This window comes from Urocitellus parryii, chromosome 5 (assembly GCF_045843805.1).
Source record: "Urocitellus parryii isolate mUroPar1 chromosome 5, mUroPar1.hap1, whole genome shotgun sequence".
Lineage (NCBI taxonomy): Eukaryota > Metazoa > Chordata > Mammalia > Rodentia > Sciuridae > Urocitellus > Urocitellus parryii.
In genome coordinates this window covers 179039574-179060456 of record NC_135535.1, presented here as the reverse complement: position 1 = coordinate 179060456, position 20883 = coordinate 179039574, and the positions used below count along the sequence as shown (strand labels likewise).

General features: G+C 36.1%; 1 pseudogene; it reads right to left on the bottom strand.

Annotated features, from left to right (window-relative positions):
• The window catches only part of LOC113176870 (cytochrome P450 2C19-like), a 34659-nt pseudogene that overhangs the window by 11637 nt on the left and 2139 nt on the right, over nucleotides 1-20883 (bottom strand).

The window sequence follows — 20883 nt, the reverse complement described above, 5'->3', positions numbered from 1 at the left end:
TGGCGTCCTGTAGGCTTCTAGGATTTGGGATTCTGTCTCATTCTTCAATTCTGGGAAGTTTTCTCGTATTATTTCACTGAATAGACTGTTTATTCCTTTGGAATGGAGCTCTGTGCCTTCCTGTATCCCAATGACTCTTAAATTTGGTCTTTTGATATTGTCCCATAATTCTTGGATGTTCTGCTCATGGTTTCTTAGCAGACTTGCTGAGCTGTCTATGTTCTTTTCCAGTTGAAATCCTTTGTCTTCATTGTCTGATGTTCTCTCTTCTAAGTGATCTACTCTGCTGGTAGTATTCTCAATTGAGTTTTTAAGTTGGTTTATTGTTTCCTGCATTTCTAGAATTTCTAATTGTTTGTTTTTTATTACCTCTATCTCCCTGTGAAATTGATCTTTTACTTCCTGGATTTGTTTGTCAATGTGATCTTTCATTGTCTGATTTTGCTGTCTCATGTCTTCCTTGAGACTCCAGATCATCTGAAGCATATATATTCTGAACTCTTTATCTGATATTCCATCTGTTGCAGCTTTTACCTCTTCTAAAGTTGAGTTGACCTGCATTGCTTGTGGTCCTTTCTTTCCTTGTCTTTTCATACTGCTCGCGTTTCTTTCTGCTTGGTGCAACTGTTGTGTTTTTGAAATTTACCCTCTATTTATTTATGTTGCTCTTGTATAGTTGAAAAGTCTCCCTTGCAGGTGCGGGCGGCGGCTGTGCCCCTACTCCAATTGGGGTGACGTGTCTACCACGCTGGCGTCTCTCTGGGCCTGTTCCGGGAGTGGAAGGCGGCTCTGCTCTGTCCCTATTCCAATTGGGGTGTCGTGACTACCATGCTGGCAGGTCGCTGGGCCTGTTCTGGGCGTGGGTGGTGGGCTTGGCTGGCGGGATTCCACCTATGGCAGTCCCTAACCTCCCTGCTTGCTAATTAATGGCTTCTCTGAGGCGCCACGCCTTCTGTAGCTGCGGGGCAGGCCGCGCGAATCAGTTGGCCTGGATCTCCGGGGTCCTGCTGCTGGCTGTTGGGATCCCTGGCACTCTATCACTTTGATTTTTTCTGCTTGCCCCTCCCCCAGCGCTGGCTAGCCAGGTTTCGTTTTGGCTGCTACTGGGAGGAGGGGTTGGAGGTCAGGTGTCTCTAGTTTCCCACTAGTCTTTATGGAAGCTCAGCTTGATACTCCCTCTCCCGGCAAGCCTAGGAGAGATTTTATGCGAATTCCCGCTGTCTGGGGGGTGAGCTGAATGACACCAACCTGTTTGGATGTTGCACTCTGAAGGAGAGTGGCGGTGTATCCTTCAGCTTTACCGGATGGTGGCCGCTGACTGCCTCGGTGGAGTGTCCGCTGTGGGGGATGGGACTGTACCGCTTCCTTCCCCTTCTGAGATCCCGTGCTCGGCCCAAGGGTCCGTGTGGGCTTGGCTGGCGGGATTCCACCTAATGGCAGTCCCTAACCTCCCTGCTTGCTAATTAATGGCTTCACTGAGGCGCCACACCTTCTGTAGCCACAGGGCAGGCCGCGCAAATCAGTTGGCCTGGATCTCCCGGGTCTTGCTGCAGGCTGTTGCGATCCCTGGCACTCTATCAATCATGCATATTTATTACTCTCCTATGGGGTACTAATTAAGATATATCCATACAAACCTATACAAGCCTCATATACTAGCATATATGATATAAAAGGCAAATAGAAATTACTAAATGTTTCAAATATGATCTTATCACATAATTTAAAAAATACTGTCATTGCAAAAAGAAAAACGGGAATGAATTTTAATTTTATACTGAAATTATATATGACATTTTGAAATTAAATTCTACTAGTGAATCATGTTTGCATATCTTTGAGTGTGCACGTGTGTGTACAGTTTTCAGTGGGACAGTTTTCAACCTCTCACTCCTTAGAGTAAGGATCATTCTAAATATTTCTTCTAAAATATTCATATTTCCACCTAATGTTCTATTTCTGTTTTTTGGTTTACCCAATTCTAGAAAATTTCTAATGACTTCCTGGTCAGGATCAATCTCCACTCTATGCAAAGCACATATCACAAATAGATACACACACCTATCCCTCCCATACTTCTCTCTACTGCTTCGCGTATATATTTGATCACAATTTTTTATTATATCAACATATGTTTCTTACACTGTTATGATCACATAACTATTGTTACCTTGTAAGGGAGCTATGTACATGTTTGATTTTTTGCATATTTTGACATATATTTGAACAATTTATACTGTAAAGGTCAGGCGAGCGTCGGAGGAAGAGACCACTAAGAGACTGTCTCATGCAACAGCAAAGGGTTTATTGGGGTCCAGCATGCTGAGGCTCAGAGCTCACTTGAATAGAGCAAAGAGCCCTGAGAACAGTTTAAGCAGAGATTATATACTTTCCTTGGAGAGGGCAGGGAGGGAAGTTCATTGACGGGTCAGGGCAAGTGGGCGGTTTGCCTGCAACTGGGTGAGGGAATACATTCTGCAGTTTGGCAGTTGGGGACAGCACATTCTGGGAACAAGATTAGCAAACAGTTCTCAAGATTATTAACCTTTTGATACCAACACCTAATTTTCTAGCTGCTGTTTTATATTGTATCTTAATGTTTAGTTTGATATTTCAAATTTCTAGCAATTTTCTAAATAATTAAGCTTCAGATTCTCTCTTTTATTTATTTATTTTTTTAATCTTCCCTTACACCTGCTTTATCTACTTATTGTGGAAGATATGTTGTTTCCTAGGCCTGGTTACCAGGACCCTCCCTTAAACTCTCATCTTTATACATGAGGTCTCCTGATTCCTGGAACATGTGATTTTCTCTGCCTTAGTTTCAAATATTTGGATTGAACATATCCTCTAGTATCTTTCTGTGAAAATGAAAAAAGAAATAAGATTTTTAGTCAACATATGAATTTGAAATACCTTTTCTTTCCTCTTTCTTTTTTCTCCCTTGAGATTGAACCCAAAAGCCCTCTACCACTCTACCACTGAACCATACCAAAGGTCTTTGAATTTTATTTTGAGACAAGGTTTCAGTAAGTTGCCCAGGCTGACCTCCAACGTGCAATCCTCCAGCCTCAACCTCCCGAGTAACTGGGATTTCAGGCTTGTGCCACCTAACTGGGCTCTTATCCTTTCTCTTAACAGCACAAAATGACGGTTGTTCTTAAGAACTCTGAGGCCATTCTGATTCATAATGCTTTAAATATGACCTCATTTGCTTCTCAAAAGTTGATGTGATTTCAACCCTGAGGTTCTAAAATTCTAAGATCCTCTTTTCTGGAGTGGATAATTTTATTTAATTCACTCATCTGGATACTTGGAATGAATCTTCCACCTGATCATAGACATGCAGATCTTTCCCTTTGGAGAGAGAGAAATAGATGGAGGACACCAGCAGTGGTGCGTGCCTGGATTCTATATCTGGTGGTTAGTTCCTGGACAGAGAAAAGAGCTAAAAGCATCAGATTTCAAGAAGTGAATATATACCTTCTTTTCAGTTCTGTGCTTCGATCTTTTTGTGTTTGTGCATGGTGTCCTTGATTACAGAACCTCTTGGGTTCAGTTTTTCTAGACAGTAAACGTCTCTCTTCCTATAAGAGGAAAAGAGTCAACTGCTCAAAGCAGTTGTAGAGGGGACCTGAGCACAGAGGGACTCCTATTTACTGCCTCAATTTCCCCCCTATCTTGTTTGGCATGTGGTATTGATAAATCCTGAATCTTATGGCATTTTTAGTGACCCAGATTGGTTTTTTCACAGTTCTAAAAATTACAGCTTCATTCTGTCTGCTGAGTTAATTATGATCCTTGCTTCTGCTCTCTATGTTTCAGAAATTTGTTGAAGGTTCATGAGCTGTTCCCTCTATTCCTCTTCTCCCATGTTAAATGGAGTAATTCTCATGTGTAATTACTTTGTAATAGTTTTGAAGAGGTCCTGAAACAGGAAAAGATAGAGCATATTTCTAATCTGCAATGATTAACTGGAACCCTTTAAAAGTGCATTCATAAAATAAATTTGTTGAGAAAATAGAAAATTAATGGAAACGTATGTGTGGAATAACAAAATTCCTTTAGGCACATCTCCTAAGTAGCAACACATTCAGAATACTTCTGAGTATAGAAATCCCTCCCTGCCACCTTAATAAATTTCTAGTTTCTCTTTAAGTTCCAAATGGAGATGTTTGATATTCCCTATCCAGCATTAGGACGCTGAATTTTCTGAATAAGGAACAATTTCCACAGAAATCTTGCAATAGCCTACATAATGTTCCAAGGGGCTTCTCCTTAGAAAGACCAACATGCAGTCTTAGGCCAACTCACGCTGGCTGTTGCATGCTGCAATCACTTCCCCGGTGGAATCCAGATATGACCAGAGCTCCACTGCCTTTCTACTGCCCATGCTGTCCTTCACTTCTCTCAGTCACTGTCCCCTACTGTGCAATGTTCTCTTATTTTTATCCCTTTATTAAATTGGAGAAATTAAAGTTGGTGGCACAGAAATTTCAATAAGGAAGCTTCTTCAATAGAAATAAGATGGCCAGGCGCAGTGGTGCATGCCTGTAATCCCAGCCACTCTGGAGGCTGAGGAAGGAGAATCACAAGTTCAAAGCCAGCCTCAGCAACAGCGAGGCACTAAGCAACTCAGTAAGACCCTGTGTCTAAATAAAATATTTTTAAAAAGGGCTAGGGATGTTGCTCAGTTGTTGAGTACCCTTGAGTTCAATCTCCAGTATTTAAAAGAGAGAGAGAGAGAGAGAGAGAGAGAGAGAGAGAGAGAGAGAGAGAAATAAATGGAGGACACTAGCAGTGTCTTGCCAAATTTCCATTGTGAAATTCACCCTGCTCACCATCTGCTGTCATACCTGTGACCTCAGGGTGCTTCAGCAAGAGAAGGAGTCCATATCTCAGAATGGTGCTTACTGGCTCTGTCCCAGCTCCAAACACATCATTCATAAGGGTTGTCAAGGCTTCTGTTGTAAATTCAGTCTATGGATTGCCCTTTTCCTAGGAATAATTCAATGCAATTATTTTACAATTAATTTAGCATTTAATTATAATAAATACAAAATAACTGGAATTATTAGAAATTTAAGATAATCTGGAAACTGTATAATATAATATCTTAAAAACTTACTGTGCAGTGTGGTAAACTATACATTATTTGACCAAATCTTCATTTCTTACCCTATTACCCATTGTTGCCTAAAGATTCTCTTCACCATTCTTTTTGCAGTCAGGAAGGCCAAACAACATATTTCTTATCAATAAAATACAAGTAAAAGTTTACTGGAGCCAGTTTTCTTTCCTGATTTTTACTCAAAACATAGATACAAGGTACAGATAGGACAGAAATCATTTTGAGAAGAAGATTTGTAGTTTGAATCTATCCCATTTATTAATTCTTGATTTTACTTCTTGCACTTTAGGGATTTGTTAAGGAAGCCAGATTCTAGACCAACATGGTGAAGATTTGGGTCTACTTTTTCTTCTATTAGGCAAAGGGTCTCTGTTCTAGTGTCTAAGTCTTTGATCCACTTTGAGTTGAATTTTCTGAACAGAAACTTCACAGAAGAAATACAAACAACAAACATGAAAAAATGTTCAACATCTCTAGAAATTAGAGAAATGAAAATTAAAACTACACTGAGATCCATCTCACTCCAGTCAGAATGGCAATTATCAAAAATACAAGTAACAATAAATGTTGGCAAGCATTTAAGGGAAAAGGTACACTCATATGTTGCTGGTGGGAATGCAAATTGATACAACCACTCTAGAAAGAAGTATGTAGATTCCTCAGAAAACTATGAATTGAACCTCCATTTGATCTAGTTATCCCACTCCTTGGTATGTACCCAAAGAACTTAAAATCAGCATTCTGCCGTGATGCAGCCACATTAATGTTTATAGCAGCTCAATTCACAACAGCTAAGCTATGGAACCAACCTAGGTGCCCTAGAAAAGATGAATGAATAAAGAAAATGTGGTATATATACACAATGGAATATTACTCAGGCACAAAGAAAAATGAAATTATGGTAAATGGATGGAACTGGAGACTACCAAAGGCCAAATGTTCTCTCTGATATGCAGATGCTAACACACAATAAAGGGGTGAGAAATAGAAGTTCACTGGATTAGACAGAGGGGAATGAAGGGAAGGGGGTGTGGATAGGAGTAGGAAAGACAGTAGAATTAATTGGACATTACTTTCCTATGTTTATATATGAATACATGACCAGTGAATCTCCACAAAAATGGGATCCTATGTAATATTCCATGTATTTATAATATAATATGTCAAAATACACTCCATAGTCATGCATATTTAAAAAGAACAAATAAAAATAAATAAATGAAAAAGTCAAAAAATAATATGCAGTTTTTTTCTTCTGATAAAGAATTTATTTGGACTTAGAATTTCCCACACACCCATTAAGAACTGAAAATAGGGAACTGTGCAAAGCTAATATTAAAGCACAGTATAAAGTAGAATACAGACAAAGATAATGAATTTTAAAGACAGAATGTATTCCAGCTATGAGGCAATGGGTAACTTAGTTTGGTATACAAATACGAGATTAATTCATCATTAATTTTACCCTACTTCTAATTCTAATACAAATTGAAAAGACATTACAAACATGAGGAGAGAGAGTTTAGGTATTAACTGTATATTGAGGATGAAGGAGAGAGTAGGGATAATACAGATCCTGATAGGTGGCTGACTCAATACAGCTCTCGTATATTGTAAATGGAGAAAGGAAAGCACTAGATAGCATCAAAGCTGATTTAGAACTGAGGGAACTTATTAGAACAGTCACCAACAAGGATAATTTTAAGTTTTGACAAAAGAGGATTTCTAAACATGACTATAAAATCTGTAATTCATGAGTTATGTAAAGTACATAATTTTATAGTCAGTCCAGAGGCAAGAATTTATTTAATGGAGGTTGTATAATCCCCCAAGTGAACTATAGCATGTCCAATAATACGTAATCAACACACTCTCTCAACAGGTCTATTCCTAGACAAGGTAACATTGATCTTACCAAGCTTTCTAAGATTTTCAGGTCAAAATTTTAAAGAAGACTTAAATAGGCAGGTCTTAGAATAAAGCACTTACTGTTGTTAAGATGGCAGTACTAAAAATAAGGAACACTCTAGCTCAGAGGAAACACAAGATTATTTCAGCTCCCTGGGTATGAATTGAAAACATCAGTTCTACAGAGGCAAACTCTGGTAGGAAGTCTGTGGGAAAATTCCTAGAGCTAGCAAACAGGTCAAACTAAAACATCAGGTTCTATAGTGGAAAGAGAATTAACAAAAGCAACAAACAGAAGCAGTGTCCAGGTAGTAGAGGCTCAGTGGGGAAACGGAAGTTCCCCTCCAAGGAGACAAAAGAATCTCACCCATCAAGATTAAGAAGAGCAGATACCATTGTCAGGCACAGTCACATTCTGAGCAGGGAATAAACTCAGATAGCATGACTTCATACTTAGAAGACCTAAAAAATTCTACCTGAGACTTCCAGACTCGATAAACAAATTCAGAAAAGTAACAGGATACAAAATCAACATACAAAATTCAAGTTTTTCTGTATTCCAATAATGAATTTTCTGAGAAAGAAATGAAAAATAAAATTGAAGCCATAAAATACAGACTGAAAAGATTACTTATACTTAGTGTATGGGAAAATGAGAAGGAAAGGCCTGACCAAGCTCGGCTTCCTGAATGTTCTGATGTTTGAGTAGATCTCGACTTACATTTAGTGATGGGTAGGGGTGGGATAAATAGTCTACGCAGAAGTTCAGAAGTGTATAATGGTGAAGAGATTCGGTAGAGGGAATAAAAAAAGGAAGCTTTAGTTGAGCCTAAATAAATTTGGACAAAAAAGGAGCCCCTAGTTTTGTATTCTCAAGTACCCTATAAGCTTGGATGTTGTCATGAAAAGTTCTGATTTGATCAGAAAGAAAAAATAAGCCAGAAGATGGTGTCTTGTTGGCCTGTTTGCTCATTATCTGGAGTCCTGTTTTGTTTATGTGTTGAGGATTCCTCTTCCTACTTGTGTGAGGGTCTTTTAATAAGTAGTTGTCTATTAATAATAAGCTCTGGGATGGAGATATATCTTAGTTTCAACACATCAAGTCAGCTTTTAAAATATTATTAATTCAACCACCAGTACCTCTTGGAGAGAGTGACCATGGTGATTTCAGAGCTAACCAAATAACAACATCTGCTACACTAGTTACTATTACACATCACTACAACTTTGTTGACCAAAGAGTAATGATTTAGAATAGACTGAGAATATTAAATGTTAACATACATTTTTAATTCCATTTTTTAAAAAAATAAAAATTGATAAACAAAATGTTAGGAAAATAGAAGAAAAATATGGTGGCAAATAAAAGAGAAATAGAAGTTAAAATGAGAGAAATATGAAGGATAAAGGATAAAGGGGAGGGCAGGGAAACAGATACGGAAAAGCAGAAAAGAGGTACCCAGAGAGAATCCAATTAATTGATGAAATTCATAAAAGAGATATAATTCTGACAAACTGGTCTTTGTCCTACATTTCTGAGAATATGACAAGATGGATGGCCTTGATGTTATCAGATTCATCTGAATTTCCATGGTCCAGCTGCTCATCAAGCTCAACTACAGACAGAAAAATTTCCAAATACTCCTTCAACTGCCTTATCATCACATAAATCACTCTATAGGACTTGAAACTTTTTCCTGACAATTATCTGAATTCCAATCTTCTTCTGGCTCATTTTTATTTCTGATCAAATTAGAACTTTCCATGACACAACATGCAAGCTTATAGGGTACTCGAAAATACCACACTAGGACTTCTTCTCTCTCTAAATTTATTTATGCTCAACCAAGACTTCCTTTATTCCATCTACCTAATCTCTTCACCATTATACACTTCTGAACTTCTGCATAGACCATTTAACCCACCTGAAATTCTCTACCCTATCCTTCACTGAATATATGTCGAGATCTACTCAAACTTCACAACAGGCAGGAAGGCAACCTTAGTCAGGCCTTTCCTTCTCATTTCCCCATACACTATGTACAAGTAATATTTTCAATCTGCATTTTATGGCTCCACTTTTATATTTTTTAACTTGTTTATAATTATTTTCTTTTCACCTGAGGTGCAAATTCTGTCTGTCCTCAGGTATATTATTAGTACCTACAGAACAGAATCCATTTATTCTAGTTATTTAACAATTCGATTTTAATTTTTCTATGATGATTTCTGCAGATACATAAAGACAAGATATGCTTGAAATGTCTGTCAAGAATTTCTTGACTTAGCACTTAAGCATCCTTAGTAACCACAGAATTAATCAATGAACCACAAAATGTAGACACAATCAGATAACTGAGCTGTGTTCACATTCGACCTCTTCCATTTTAATCAGGAAACAGTCGATGAAGTCCTGAGGATTGTTCATATCCAAGGATTTTTGGTGTTCTTTTGTTTTCTCCAAAAAATACTGTTTCATTTCAGTCAAATTCTTAATAAATTTTTATGACTCCCTGGGAGATAATCAATGAGAGCAGGAAAATTATTTCAGACCTAGAAAATAAAATATTCATTAAATAAGAACATGTAATAAAGACATAGAAATCTTAGTCCTAGTCCATGTTAGAAACTTAAACTGCCTTATCATCACAGAAATAACTCTATAGGACTTGAAATCTACTGATAGATTATATAAAGCAGAATAAAAGGAAGGTAGAGAGAACAAGAATAGAAAAGACAGTAGAATAAATATAACATAATTTACACTTATTGTATATAATTTACCTATTAAGTATGCCCACCCACAAAAATGGGCTCCTAATTAGAATAAGATATATTCCATGTTTGTATAAATTTTTATCAAAATGGATGCTACTGTTATGAATAACTAAGAAGAACCAATAAAATAGAAAGGGAAAAAATGTGTTCACCCTGAAGGGAAAATTTTTACTGTACATATATAATAATTCCCAAATTATAGAAAGATTTGAGAGAAAGTACTTTGACTTGAGGATCAGAAATGATAATCATTTCCTATACTCATACATCATTTTCAGATATAAAAATACATTTAAACCAAATTTTTAAACCAATTTTTCCATAGAGATCTGGAAATGTAGATTGACATAAATTACCACAATTCATATTTTGTAGATGAGGACAGAAGTTAAGATAGTTTAAAGGATTTTGGGTAAACTGAGAAAGAGCACAATCTGTTCTCTGCTGTTACTGTATGAAACAACCTCAAAAATAGACTGATTTCTACAGAACAGGCAGTGGATTTTGAAAATACCTTGAAATACAATTGGGCAGTCCAAGGATAAAGTAACTATACAAGAGTGATTAGGAGATCTCTGAACATTTCACAACAGGCTTTTATGAAGAATGCAGAACACACCGGCTACGTATAGGTAAAACTGGGTTTGTTTAGGAGTTGTACACAGTAAAACCCAATTATTATACTAATCCTAACCCTATTACCTTGTCATCTAGGATCCCAGTTGAAGCATGAAACATCTCTTCTTTGCTCAGAGTCTCCTTGCAGCACCTATGCAAGCATTAATTCTCTCTCCTTAATATCCTAATGAGGTATTTCTGCCAAATACAGTGATGAAAAATCTAGTGGTGATTGGAAGAAAGCCCTGGATGCCCACCAAGTGCCATGATCTTGCTTTGAGCAGTCACCAAAGTACTTTATGAGGATTAGAGATTACTGGGGAAATCACTGGCCAGAGAGCCAATGGGCTTGCCATGTTGCCTCTATATGTGGGCATTCATATTTCTGTGCATAAAATAAAGGACTCATTTACCTTTTCCTAATATTAACTCCATACCACCAAGTCCATGGGCGAGAGACTGTGATGTACAGATTCACTTCACTGTTTGAACCACTGTAAATAGTGGCCTGTCCAAGAAAAGACCATAAGTATCTTCTCATGAAGAAGGAATTTTGGTCTCACCTGGATCCAAGGGGTGCTCATAAGTTTGAGGCTTTCAGCTAATTTTTCCATGAAGTTTAGAAAATTCTGGTCTTTAGAGTCAAAACGATTCTGGAAGATTATGGAGCAGATCACACTGCAGGGAGCACCACCCAGGAAAATGGTAGGATCACAAGGTGAGGCTAAAAAGTTGAGGACAATAAATAATTAATACTAAAATATACATTAAAAGTATTTTTCTTTGAGATAATAGGAAAAGGCAATTTTAGAAACTTTAGGCAATATCTATCTAGAAATCCCCTTAACAGGAAAATATTCAGCATGCTAAAAATGAGGATATTACTTTTACCTTAAACTTGACTTGACTTTTTTTTCTACTAACCAGGTTAATAATGGTTTTTCTAATGCTCCATTCGCATCTACTGCCTTTATTTAAACCATTTAAACCAAAAGTATAGCTTATTTTGGAAAACATTTTAAAAGATCACTTTTGGAAACAGCTGCTAATTCAAGTTCACTGCCGCAGTCTGGCTGGGCAAACTAACTGGGGGGTGACGAGCAACTTGTGAAGGTTGATACAGCAGGAGTGGGAGCTGCTTTATTGTCGGACAGTAGAGGTATATATACACTTGACTGATTATACACAGCTTGTTTCAATTAACATCCAGATACATCAATTGGTCATTAAGCAATCCTCATCATTTTAATAATTACACACAGCTTAACTTAATTGACATAATCTAGACACAGCAGTCAGTCATTAAGGAATCTCTATCATCTCAATGGCTCGCTGGCATTGCTTCTCAAACCACTCTTCTTGGCAAAGTGCCAGGCACCCTCTTGACTTGTTTGTGGCCCTCATCAGTTCACTGCAGATTTATATTTGTCATCAGAGACTGTAGGTAAATAGGAATGATGGAGAAAGAAAAAAGTAGTTAGGAATGAATGTAAATCTTTTAAAAATGCATAATGACCCTTGAAAGATTCATTTGTAAAGCTAGCAGAGTGAAAGACTAAACAGAGAGCCCTTAGGGATGAATTTGTGTATTTGTGGATCAATTAAACAGAATCAGAAAACATCCATTTTTATGAGAGAAAAAAAAGAAAAAACCTTTATAAACAATGACATGCTTTTTATTTTTTAAAGTAAAAGTGAAAAACTTTTATCTTAAACTGAATCTGAGGAAAACAAACAAAAGGCTAAATTGATAAATGGACTGTTTATTTCTTCATTTCAGAGAGGAGATAAATTTCCCCACCTTAGGAAGCAGAGTTGATCTTCTACAATTGCCTCAAAATTTAATCTATTTGGCAAATCTGCCCTCTTGTGAACTTCTGGAATATTTTTATTAACCCTATACTCACCAATAGAATAATACATTTTTATTGGTTGTTTTTAGTTATACATGACAATAGGATTCTTTTGACATGATTATAAAAGCATGAAATATAATTTGTTCTAATTCAGTCCCCAGTATTTCCCTTTCCATGCCCCTCCTCCTCCCCTGTTCCCTTCCCTCTACTCTACTGAACTTTCTGCTATTTACTTACAGGGTTTTTTTTTAAATTAGCATCTCATAGATGTATATTATGGTGGGATTCACTGTAGTATATTCTCAAATAAATTTGAAGGTTGACCATCATTATGTTCAATCCTATCATTTTATAGATAAAGAAATTAAAATAGGACAAAGGATTTTCATTTTGTGGTTGTTATAGTTTGGATATAAATTATGCCCTAAAAGTTCATGTGTGAGATAATGCAGGAATGATCAGGGGAAAATGGTTGGATTGTTAAGAGTTACAATCTAAATAGTAGATGAATATACTGATAAGGATTAACCAGGTGTTAACTGGACAGGTGGGTTTAGGTAAGTCACTGGGGCATGACTTTGGGTTATTTATTTTGTCCCTGGTGAGTAGAGCGCTCTCTCTCTCTCTCTCTCTCTCTCTCTCTCTCTCTCTCTCTCTCTCTCTCTCTCTCTCTCTCCTTTGATATTGCCATGTCTTGAGCTACTTTCCTCTACCATACCCTTCCACTATAATATCCTGCCTCATCTCAGGCCCAGAGTCATGGAGTCAGCTGATCATAGACTGAACCTCTGAAAATGTGAGCCCAAGTAAACTTCTCCTGCTCTGAATTGTTTTTATCCATTTTGGTTTTTTTAAATCAAAGTAGTTCAAAACGTTGACCCAAACCATAGGGCTATGTAAAGTGAATTTACAATGAAGCCATCAATAAACTTCATTTGGGTGACTTGATTAAAAAAAAAACTAAACCAAGGAAGTGAAAGACCTCTAGAATAAAAATCACCAAAAAAAAAAAAAAAAAAAAGAAAAACTGATGAAAGAAATTGAAGAAGATTCCCAAAAAAACAATGGGAGAAAAAAAAATCTCATATTCATGGATTGGAAGAATTAATATTTTTAAAAGATTCATACTATTGAAACAATTTGCAGATTCAATTCAATCCCCATGAAATACCAATGACATTCTTCACAGAACAAGAAAAATATAATCCTAAAATACATGCAGATGCACAAAAGAACCTGAATAGTCAAGACAATCTTGAGCAAAGGAGCAAAGCTGGAGGCAGGATATTTTCTGATTTCAAGCCACACTACAGAGCCACAGTAAGCAAAAGAGCCATGGCATTGGCACAGAAACAGGCAAATAGAACAATGGAAGAGAATGGAGATGCGGGGCTCAAGGGGGCAAAAAACCGTGCATCTACATTCGACTCATTCTCAACAGAGTTACCAAAACATACAGTGGAGAAAGGAGAGCCTCTTTAATAAATGGTACATGCAGAAGATTGATACTTGACATTGTCTCTCACTATATATAAAATTCAAATAAAAAATGGATTCAAAATTTTAATGTAAGACTTGAAACCCTAAAAGAAATAGATGAAAACAGAGCAAACACCTCAAGTTGGGTACAGGCAATGATTTGTGTGTGTGTATGTGTGTTTGACCCCAAAAGCCAAAATAGGCAAGTTGATCACATCAAACTAAAAAGCTCTTACACAACAAACTGTCAATAGAGTGAAGAGATATTCTACAGATTGGGGGATAAAAATTGCCAATTATTTATTTCACAAATAATTAACATTTAAAGTATACAAGAAGCAAAAAACTAAAAACCCAAGTAATACAATTAAAAATGGGAAAATGATCTTAAGAGTCACTTCAAAAGAAAAAATACAAATGACTAATAAATATATTTTAAAATGCTCAATATCATTACTCGTCAGGGAAATGCAAATCAAAACTACCATTAGATATCATTTCACCAAGGTTATAATGGCTACCATCAAAACACAAAAACAAAAACAAGGAAGACAAAATAATCCCCACCATCATAACAACAAATAACAAATATTGGGAAGGTGTTGAAAAGAGACCCATTATACTTGTTGGTGACAGTTAATGTACATTAGGATTACCATTATGAAGAACAGTTTAGAGTTTATTTAAATATTAAAAAAATTAATAAATCTATCATATGATCCAGGTGTGTAGCATCTGATACATAAATGAAAGAAATGACATACACATTCTGAAGAGACTCTGCATACTCCTGTTTTATTGTGAAACTACTCATAATACCTAAGATGTTATATTAATGTAGGTGGCTATCAACAAATTAATAGATAAAGGAAATGCAATTAATTATATTTATCCATAAAGAAGAATGGAATCCTGTCATTTGAAGCAAAATAGACAGAACTGGGGGACATTATGGTATGAATGAAGTCAGAAATAGAACAACAAGTATTGCATCGAATCATCTCTGTGTGGAAGTTGCAAAGAAAGTCAACTTGAACATAGAACAGTGATTATTGCAGTGGGGAAAGGATGTGTGGTGATGAGGATGGTAGAGAGAGAAAGAGGATGTATTTGATCAATGTATGCTGTATGCTTAACAAGTTTATTAACAACTTGTTAATAAAAAGAATTATATATATATATATATAGAAAATAAGGAAACAAACCCAGAAAAAAACATATGTGAATTAAGTGTAGAGAATTGGATAGGAGCAAACCATTTGAGTTCTATACTTTTCTGTCAGGCTCCTTTAAATGTTCCAGGGGTCTAAGCTTTCACAAAAATGTTTATTTTAGCTATAGAGTTGGAAGGCAATTTGGGAATCTGGGGAATTTCTTTGTATGTGTCATTCACTGGTAAAGTCAGATTTTTAGTCTTTACTTTTTTGTTAATTTGGAAGAGAAATTTAAAAACATTTCAATGTGGATCCAAGCTGAAAATCAGAGACACTGTGAAAAAATACTTCATGGATCTGTAGAAAAGACAAGGAGAGGTAAGTAATTACCATAATCATGATTAACAAGACTTTACAGGTGATATGCAAATCAATGGAAAAGCATAGATTAGTATAATCAGTAGCTATTGTAGGCACTGGCTTAGAAGAAACCCTGAGGCATGTGAGACAGCGGAAAGTGACTGGACAACCACTGTCCAATTCAGGAAAAGCACACATCACTTGCTTAAGCCCCACAGAGTCTAAGGAGGATGTTTTCACTGTGTCCAGTGGACAATGGTGGAGGCTGTGAAATGGGAGATTCACAAATGTGCCATGGAGAAACCCTGCTCTTCGACTCTTAAGAAAACAGATCTCTAAAACTTGTGTCTTCATGATGCAATAATGGAAAACAGGAATAAAGCTAGTCAGAGTAGGATATGACCTTTTACACACACCATGCATGCCCACTCATGCATGTGCACAGGCAGCAAAGACACACAAACTCTCACTCTCTGCTTCAAATCATCCCTCCCCCAAATGAAGGCTGACAGTACAAAATGTGGAACTACATCCAAGGGCCTTACTAGGGAGGAGATAGTCTGGTAAAGACAGTGATAATCAATCACACATATTTGGTTTTCCTCAGCTCCTCCACTAGGCATTGGGCTTCCTCTTGATCACATTCCTCAATGTTCCTCTTCCCCATCCCAAAACTCCACAGAGTCATGACTGAGAAGCACCTCATCTCTTTCCATCTGTTTCCATTACTTAAAATGATTCCTAAAAGAGGGGAACACAAACTAGGAGTGAGATCCCAGGTGAGGCAGAGGAAGCTGATGGGTGGCAGGCAAAAGCTGGCCCAGCTTAGCCTTAGGAGATCTCCAAGTCTCTTTTTTCTGGGCTCCTCATATCCATGACCACTGCCCGCTACCCCATGCACATGTACCCTTACCAAGTCCTTTATTAGCTCTTTCTACCACTGGGAAACTGCCTCTTCCAGAAAACTCTTCTCCACGATCAACCAGGGCTTCCCTCACAGCTTCATATCCATGCAACTCCACAGTCAGCTTCATGCCCCAAAACAGCATGAACACAGGGTCTAGACTTTTGACCAACTGGAAATGGGAAAGAAAAATGTAAGTATTAGCCAAAGACATTAGTATTGGACCTATGTATTTTGAATGATTCACACTGTTATTCAGATTATTCTCATGGTACTTGTTGTGTTATTGCTGCCATATGAATCTTCAAATCTGAATTTTGTTAACAAATGTGATGGTGATTATAGCTGTCACTTATGGATGGTCTGCGATGTGCCATGCCTGGATCAGGCAACTGACAACTATCCTAATAATTATCATTCTCACATCAATGCACTTAGAGAACTTTATTTGTCCTGTTTTACATGTAAAGGAAATTAAATCAGAGAATTACAAATTCATTTTAGTCTACCAATAAACAGAATACCCAAATTTAAACTTTAATTTTGTCAACTTTGGAAGCATGAACAATACATGGGTCCCCAGTGCCACCCACCATTGCACCAGTACTCAGGTGATTTCTTCCAGGTCATTAGAGATTTTGATTAAGCCCACAATGAGTACTGGAAATCTATATTTTTTAAAAGTGACCCCAGATGATCTTAACACTCATTTGTTGAGACCGCAGGTATCACTAACACAAGAAGAGAGTGAGTACTAGGGTGGCAGTGCCAGGCCATGCAGCATCTCATGGAAGAACAATTTCTCTCACCCTGAAGCAATTCATAGGGTACAGACTGCAGCCTTGTGAAAACCCACAAGGATTCTGTTATCAATCAGTGGACACTGAATGGTTAATTCTTCCTTCTCTTATACTGATTCCTAGTCCATGATTTTCTTCTTATTAACAGCTTTATTGAGGTATGAGGGAAAATTAAAAGTATATATATTTGGAGCATATTGTGATTATTTTAAATTTATGTATGCATGAAAAATAATTCCACAGTCAAGCTAGTTAACATATACATCACCCCAGTGTTCACATTTTCACGTGTGTGTGGTGAGAACACATTGGCAAATTTGGGGTATAAGATACATCATTATTTACTGTTGTCACCATACTGTGCATTATAACTGAATGTTTGTGCTCTTGGACCAACATCTCACCTTTTCCCCCACATCACAGCACCTAATATCCACCATTCTAGTCTCCATTACTATGAGTTTGAGTCATTTTGTTTGATAAGATTCCATATGTAAGTGGGATCATGCAGTAATTATCTCCATTTAGTTATTTCCCTCAGCATAAAGTACTCAGGCTCATTCCATGTTGTTCTAATTAGTAGAAAGTCTTTCTTTTTGTTGCTGTTATCTTTTTAAATATATATGAGGAGTATATTTTGACATATTATACACAGAGTATAACTTATTCTAATTAGGGTCTCATTCCTGTAGTTGTACTTGGTGTGGAGTTATACTGCTTGTGTATTCATACATGAACATAGGAAAGTTATGTCCAGTTCATTCTTCTGTCTTTCATATTCCTATTCATCCTCCATTCCCTCCATTCCCCTTCATCTAATCCAATCCTTCCCTCACTCATTGTGTGTTAGCATCTATATATCAGTGAGAACATTTAACCTTTGATTTTTGAAGATTGGTTTATTTCACTTAACACAATAGTCTCCAGTTCCATTCATTTACCAGCAAATGCTGTAATTTCATTCTTCTTTAAGGCTGAGTAATATTGCACTGTGTATATATATATATTTACCACATTTTCTTATCCATTCATCTGTAGTAGGGTACGTAGGCTGGTTCCATAGATTGGTTATTGTGAATTGAGCTGCTATAAACATTGATGTGGCTGCATTACTGTGGTATGCTGATTTTAAGTCCTTTGAGTCTAAACCGAAGATTGGGATAACCGGGTCAAATGGTGATTCCATTTGTAGTTTTCTGAGGAATTTTCACACTGATTTCCAGAGTGGTAGCACCAATTTGCATTCCCATTAGCAATGTATAAGTATACCTTTTTCCCACATCCTTTTCAACATTTACTATTACTTTATTTCTTGGTAATTGCCATTCTGAATGAAGTGAGATGGAGTCTGAGTGTAGTTTAAATTTGCATTTCTCTAATTTCTAGAGATGTTGAAAAGTTTTTTCATATATTTGTTGACTGATCGTATTTCTTCTTCTGTGAAATGCCTGTTCAGTTCCTTTGCCCATTTATTGATTGGGTTATTTGTTTGGTTTTTGATTTTTTGGTGTTAATTTTTTGAGTTGTTTATATATAGAATGTGCTTCTTTATTGATGTTGAATAAAATTTCTTTTTTTGGAGTACAGATGCTTATTTTATTAATTATATATAATATAAAGCTTCTTTTGATGTGCTTATACAAGTATTGTTGCTCTAACTCATTCTCTACTACTTCTACTTTCCTTTCCTCCTCCTGCCTCTGTTCCCTTCTCTCTACTATATTGATCTTTTGTCTTATTATTTGCATCTTTTTAATTATTGCTTTGTGAATATACATGAAGGTAAGATTCACTATAGTATATTCATACATGTTCATAGATAAGCTTGGTCAGATTCATTACTCCATTTTTTGTTTTCCCCTCCCTCCTCCCTTCCCCTCAATCACCTTCCTCCATTCTACTGATCTCTTTTCTATTTTCATGAAATGCCTCCTTTTCATTTCTCCCCCTTATTTTGGTCTAGCTTCTGCATATCATAAAAAACATTTGAACTTTGTTTTCATGAGTGTGGCTTATTTCACTTAGCATGAGGGTCTCCGGTTCCATCCATTTACCAGTGAATGCCATAATTTTATTCTTATTTATGGCTGAGTAATACTCCATTGTATATAGATACAAAATGTTCTTTATCCAGTCATCGATTGACAGGCATCTAAGTTGTTTCCATATCTTGGCTATTGTGAATTTGCTGCTATAAACATGGAAATGCATGTATTGAAGAATGGTATAGCTCAGTCATATAGTGGTTCTATATCTAGTCTTTTGAGGAGTCTCTGCATTGATCTCCCTAGTGATTATACTAATTTACAATTCCACCAACTGTGGAAAAGTGTTCCTTTTTCTCCACATCCTGCTAAAACTTCCTTTATACTGCCCCAAATAGTTTGGTATCTCACTTGATTCTGAGAATTTTTAAAAAATTTCTCCCTAATTTCTTCTCTATACATTCCTCATTGGTACATTTTTTAATGATTAATTCAGACTTGATTATCCTTTGATTATTTTTATTGTTTAATTTATTTTATGCTGCTTTTCATTTTGATTTTCATAGAATATATTTTGTAGTGCAGCCTTCATGGTCATGAATTCTTTGTGCTAACCATGGAAGGTTTTATTATATCTTTCATTGTGAAAGACAATTTAGCTAGATCTAGTAATCTAGGTTGGTACCTGTTTTCTCTCAGAGACTAATTATTATTATGCTCTCCTGGTTTTAGAGTCTGGGTTGAGAAATCAATTGAAGTGTTAATTGCTGTTTTTTTCTTGCAGCTTTTAAAATTCTATCTTTATTAGATATATTGTGCATTTTTATTATAATGTATCTTGGAGAAGATTTCTTTTGTTCCTGCTTATTTGGAATTATTCAAACCTCTTGTATTTGGATTTCCATATTCTTTCTAAGATTTGAATATTTTTTATATTATTTCATTGAAAAGATTGTATGTCCCTTTAGTTTATATTTAAGTCTTCTTCTGTCCCAAATATTCTTAAATCAAGTCTCTTCATATCATCCCAGATTTCTTGACTATTCTGGTCATGGTCCCTTCACAGGTATTCTTTATTGTCATCTTTATTTTCAGAATTATACACTTTGTCCTCAAAGTCCTGAAAATCTGTCTTCAAAGTGGTCTAATCTATTCTGTGATGCTTTCCATTAAATTTTTAATTAGATTTATTGAGTCATTTTATTTCCAGAATTTCTATTTGGTTCTTTTTCAGAATCTCTCTTTGTTGAAATTATTATTCATATCCTGCATTCTTTCTTGAATTTCATTCCTTAGATCTTCATTGAACATTTTAACTATGAACTTTCTAAATTCCCTAAAAAATATCATTGCTAGGACAAGATTAAGGAATATCTTCCCCATGTTTTTCTCTAATGGTTTTATGATTTCAGGTCTTCCATTTATCTTGAATCTATTTTGAACTGATTTTTTTCTGTGTGTAGTGTTAAAAAACGAATCTAATTTATTTTGGACTTACATGTGGATATACAGTTTTCAAAGGCTACTCATTGAAGATTGATCTGTCCTTTCGCTGTTGTATATCCCTGCTCCTTTTGTGAAAAATTAAACAACTGTATGTGGGTAGGTTTATTTCTGGGCTCTTCATGAGGACCATGCATCTATGCGTCTGCATTAAGCCTGAACTCTCATGTTTTGCTTACTCTAGGTTTGTTCATAGTTTGATGCCTCCAGCTTTCTTCATGCATGAGATTGCATTGGTTACTTAGAATATTTTGAAATTGTAAAAGAATTTTCAAAATTTCTATGAAAAATATCATTGAATTGTTCATAAGAGATTGCATTAAGTCTATATATCATCTTGGTTGTAACAATAATAAGTATTTCAATTCATAATCATAGATTAGTTTTCCATGTATTTCTGTCTTCTA